The following is a 6,000-nucleotide window of genomic DNA, read 5'->3' on the forward strand; positions in this document are numbered from 1 at the left end:
GAGAGGTAAAGACAGACAGGGGGAAGGAGAGAAAGATGCAACATTGTGTTCTACCACCCCTATCTTATCTTGTCATCTCCTGCTAGTCCTCAGCATCAATTTACAGTATGTGTCCAGCCCTACATACAGAGCAGATATTATCAAGAACAAGTGTGAGCACACACATTGTAATTGTAATAGTTTAACTAAGCCAGAACACAGTTGCAGACACAAACATGCAGAGATGATGTGGAATCAGAGAAAACCCAAATGACGGGTGTATTTAATAAGAAAATAAGAATATGGAAACCAGGTCACTAGGCAGTCCAGGGAGTGAACGAGTCTCAGGGTAGTCAGACAAGCGGAGGGTCGTAGCCGGGAGCGGGTTCTCAAACTGTCCAGGGATACACACAGAGAGAATGGTCAGGCAGGCGGAGGTCATACACAGGGATCCAATACGCGGGAACAGGGTGTGGAGCCAGGTAACGAACTGCGAGCAAGGATGACAAGAAACGTTAGGTAAAGCAATTAGAACACGGACTGACATGAGACAAGGCAAGATAATACGGACTGACTGGTAATAAGGAACTACGATCTGGCAGCCTCATGACATCTAAGCCAGGTCTAAATAGGAAGAGTAATCAGCCGGTAGATGTCAATCAGCTGCTCCTCCGGTCTTCACACACCTGCACCCTATCCTGTACTTAGGAGAGAGAGAGAGAGTAGCTAGGTTTGGATAGAGTGAGATAAACCAAGGGTTATAGAAGGCGGGAAGCCTGGAGGCTTGGAGGTGCATGACAGTAATATATATATTTTTTCTTTTTATCCACTTTTTCTCCCCATTTTTTCAATTTTTCTCCCATCCCAATTTCGTATTATCCAATTCTTCCCTCCCCTGTCTTGAACGCTGCTAGACTATGCCTCCCACTGGTCGGCTGTAGTGAGGATAGAAGCCTTGCATCACGTGTCCCCTCCAGTACACGAGGAGGCAGCCTGTCGCATATTTTCACCTCAGCAGCTCGAACTCTCAGTGGCGAGAAGTAACACGTGGGAGGCTCATGCTGCCCCCGCTACTTCCTGCTTCCGTATGCACCGGTGTAACCAAACCGACCTGTAGGAGTCGCTATCCACAACGTCCAATCCCCACCCACCGGCTTTTCCCACCCTCTAACACTTGCCAATTGTGTTAGTATGAACGACCGGCCAGCCGGTAGCAACGCCGAGAGCTGGGCTCGAACCCAGCGTCTCCTGCGTTAGTGGCGAGCGCCTTGCCCACTGCGCCAATCAGCCGCCCATATGACAGTAATATCTTACAGTTACTGTAAAACAGCAATAATCAGATAATACTTTAGAGGAATAAAATGTGATTATTACTTGTTTGATTAATTAGCAACACATTTGAAATTGTGATATTAAAGCCACTAACATAATTGTACACATCTAAAGAAAGGCAGATACTGGTCATAGATGGTGACAATACACAGTCTCTACATCTACATGTTTACCTGCTCGGGAAGTAATCCTAAAGTTACTGAAAGTAATCCGATTTCTTGTTGATTGCGTTACTGATTACAATTTGAAGCAAGTAATCAGTAATCTGCAATGGATTAACATAATAATAATACATTTTATTTATAAGGCGCCTTTCAGGACACTCAAGGTATACACTGTAGTGCTATCCTAACCGGAAGACCAAAGCCTTACATAAGCGGTAGTGGCTCAAGGTTGGCCTGCACGGTTGAGTTGTGACACTTTGCTTTGAGAAATGATTTGTGTGTTTATGTGGGCTGAGCACGAGCTCTTTCAGTAAACACAGAGTCACAGCCATTCTGTTTGAGTTCATATAGAGTCACATCAAGGGCAAGACCTTTTACAATGAAAGATGTATCCATAGATCTATTCCGGGTTCGTACTTGTCCACACAACCTAGATAAACATGTTCAATAATAGAATCCTCTATAATCCTAGCTTAAGATGTTTTTGCTTTGTGCCAATGATAATATTTGATGTGGTGTTTGAACCAGCTTTGTGAGCTTGCTATATATAGAAACAGTAGAGTAGTCTTGGTATTTGGGACAAAGCCAATTTGACTTGGAGTGCTGGTTGGAAAGGTCATCATTGTTATGTTTAGAGGATACAGTGCTAAAGTACCTTTACCCTACTTCCAGTTTGCACGTCTGCCTTTTGACATTGGGGGATAGGTGAGGGGAAGCTAATTGAATAAGCGACACTTGGCTTTGCTGTTGTAAATATGGGATATCAGCCATGATGAGACTTGGCCCAAACAGAACACATGACCTCTAAGCTGTTGTTTAAGACAGCTAACATGATATTTTCAGGGGTCTGTGTAATGTTTTCTTTTTGGCCTTTTATGCTGTTACATTTTTTTTAATCAGAAACTGTTAATATGAATGAACTGGTGATATGAATTACACAATATATTGCAAGGTGCATGATGGCTCTTTCTTCATGGGGAGGAAATGATTATTAGGTGAGTGTAGCTGAGGGGCTACACAACCCTGACTGTATTTAAATAATGAGCTTGACAAATACTAAATTATTAATTAACCAATATTAAATATACACAAGATGGCGGACACTCTATTAACTGGGAGGGGACAAGGGTACCAAGTTGAATAATCACATTTAATGTTTAACATAAAACACACATGTAATATTTAACATTGATTTCCCTATACAAATACAATTTACATGGAACAATGTCCGAATGAATTATACAATTTATAGGCAACGAATGTCAGAATTATTATAGGTCCTAAACTAATGGTACCAGATCGTTGGAGGTCTGAATGGAGGGGGCGTGGTGAATAGCCAGAGGGAGAAAGACGAGGACGGAGACGATGTTCGATGCAGAGTAGACCCGTGGGAGACAGTCCTGTCGTCGCTGGATAGGGGGGCTAACCGCAGTAGCTAGCTGAATCCAGAACGCAGCTGAACTCAGCCCAAAGTCTCTTCCACCGTCCTTTGCTATCTGCACGTCGGCAGATCTATATCGAAGTATATTACTTTACTTCTCCCAACTATGTCACGCTGCCGTTTCCAACTCGTAGCTCACCAACGTTTTAATTACATCTCACTAGCAAACCAGCTCTCTCGTAATTCGCTGTAGCTGTTTTCCTGCTGCGCCAACACTGGGCATTTTACGTACATTCTACAGGTGCATGGACTCACGCTGTCTACGGCGCGATGAAGGGACATATGAAAAGGGCGAATGATAAAAATACTCTCAGGTAAATAAACAGCGTAAATATATATCTTATACAAATAAACAATATAAGGTATAGAAAATAATAAACGTGGACTTTAGGTGTTAATCTGGACCTTCAGAACAGCCGCACCCTAATTAGTCGGAATCTAATTAGCAAACAAAAAATTGGGGTACAGATTCATATCAAATGTCAAGTCGATCTCTCCATAAGGGCCTATGGGGAGTTGGGGGTAAGCTATGAAGTCGATGGGTTATCGTCATTGTCAGGGGAGTCAGGGAAAGCAGGAAGCTCAATCAACTTAGCTACTGGTCTGGTATAGGTCCGCCCTTGGACGATGACCTCTGCAGCTCTGACCTTCCCATCCGAGCCCTTGATAACTCGGCTCACACGGCCGGCTGGCCACGTAGCTCGGGGTAGTAACTGGTCTATGACCATCACGACGGTCCCCACAGTCAGGTTGTCTCTGTCTTTCACCCATTTATGGTGGGTCTGAAGGGAGGGTAGGTAGTGTAGGAGGAAGCGAGCCCAAAACTGGTCGGCCAGCACTTGGCTGTGTCTCCACATTCTCCTTCCGCTCATTTCGTCCTGTCTGTACACAGTCTGAGGAAGTGCAGGGTCCAGCCGCCACATCAAGAGGTAGTTTGGGGTGATGGGGTCGACGTCAGCTACGTCGCTTGAAATGTAGCCGAGGGGCTTGGAGTTTAGGACTCCCTCAATCTCAGTAAGGACCGTAGCTAGGACTTCATCGCCCACCGTCTGGGCTCCAAGCACGGTGTACAGAGCAGTCTTAATTGATCGGACCTCCCTCTCCCATGTTCCCCCGAAATGGGGAGCATTCGGTGGATTGAACTGGAAGGTGACCTGAGACGGAGCGAGGCGGGCCTTGAGTTCCTCACCCATGCTCAGGAAGCTCTCCCTCAGTTCCGTGTCTCCTCCTCGGAAATTTGTCCCCTGGTCGGACAATAGTACTGAGGGGGTCCCTCTCCTCGCCTGAAACCTCCGGAAGGACATGAGGAACGAGTCTGTACTCATAGACTGGAGGAGCTCAATGTGGACAGCTCTGGTGGTCATGCATTTATACACAATACCCCACCTCTTCTCTGTTCCTCTTCCTCTCTTAACATTGAAGGGCCCGAAGCAATCCACTCCCGTGGAATGGAAGGCCCGCTCGCTGACTCTGAGGCGGCAGGGAGGCAGATCTGCCATCTTCGGTATAATAGGCTGTGCTCTCCACTTGCGACAGGTAGGGCAAGTTCGTTGGAACCGGCGTACAGCTTCTCTCCCTTGGAGTATCCAGAAGCGCCGCCGGATCTCCACGAACATTCGCTCAGTCCACGCGTGACACACCACCTCGTCATACTTCTGAATGATCAGGTCTGTTACCCTGTGTCGGTTGCTTAGGACGATGGGATGCTTCACATCCTCGGCCAAGTCCGGGGCCCGTCTCAACCGGCCCCCCACCCTAATGAGGCCCTGGGCGTCGATCTCTGGGGCCAAGGTGATGAGTCTACTGTCTGATGGGACCGGCTTCGCCCTAGTCAGACACTCCCTTTCCTCTGGGAAAGAGTCTCTCTGCGCCCTCTGCAGCACCAGGAGTTCCGCTTCCTCGTAGGTGGCTGCACTGAGGTCTGTGGTGGGGGGAGCTCCTGGTGGTGCCAGAGGAATGTCCTTTTTTGGGCACTCTCCAGAGTCTGGCAGTCGTCTAAGTCTGGGCCCGTTGGGGCCTGGGCTTGACTCAGCCCGCAGAACATGGACTTCTTTATTTCTGACTCGTCCTGGTTCGCATCCCGAGGTGTTGGGATAGGCCACTTCCCCATCCAGGAGTCTGAGGAACTCTGGACGGTCACTGTATGAGTTGGGACGGGTGAGGTCAGCTAGGGACATCCCCCGTGTGATGACATCCGCCGGGTTCTGCTTGGTGTCAACATATCTCCAACATTCCGCTCCTACCAGGTCCTGGATTTCCGATATGCGGACTCCTACAAACACCTTGTACCGGCAGGAGGGGGACTGGAGCCAGGTGATCACGGTCATAGAGTCTGACCATAGGATGATCTCAGGCACCGGTATGGTGAGCTCCTCTTTCACCATTTTGGCGAGTTGTGCGCCTACCAGGGCTGCGCAGAGCTCCAGTCGCGGAATCGACTGCTGCTTGCGGGGAGCAATCCTCGAGCTACGTGGACTTCTCCTCCCTCTTCTCAAGCCCTCAGGTAGGCCACTGATCCGTATGCCATTTCCGAGGCATCGCTGAAGACGTGCAGGTTGATCTCACAAGTCTCCAAGCGCATGGTAGGAGGGAAGTAGCTCCGCGGGATGGTAACCTCGCGGAGTAAGACGAGTTCATCCTCCCACTCTCTCCATTTGGCGGCTAGGTGCTCGGGTATGGGGTCATCCCAGCCCTGCTCCTTTGCCCATAGTTCTCTCACCAGCATCTTTGCCCGGGTGGTGTAGGGGAGGATGCACCCCATGGGGTCGTACTGGCTGGCGAGTGTTCGGTACACACTCCGCCGAGTGGTCAGCCTAGTCATGGACGCCTCCTGGTCCGTCCTCAGAGGTGTGTGCCGGTAGTGAAGCGAGTCCGTTTTAAAGCACCAGACGAGACCCAGGGTAATCTCTTGCGCTTCGCCTGGGGTGTGCACCATCCAGGTCTCGCTGCCTTTGTCTCTGGAGGGAGGTGCCGGAGGACTTGAGGGTCGCTACTGGCCCACTGTCGGAGGTCGAATCCACCTTTGGCTAGCGAAGCCCGTAGCTTCATCATGATGTTCTCTGCTTCTCCTGGTGTGGATACGCT

This window comes from Notolepis coatsorum (assembly GCF_963971535.1).
Source record: "Notolepis coatsorum genome assembly, chromosome: 6".
Lineage (NCBI taxonomy): Eukaryota > Metazoa > Chordata > Actinopteri > Aulopiformes > Paralepididae > Notolepis > Notolepis coatsorum.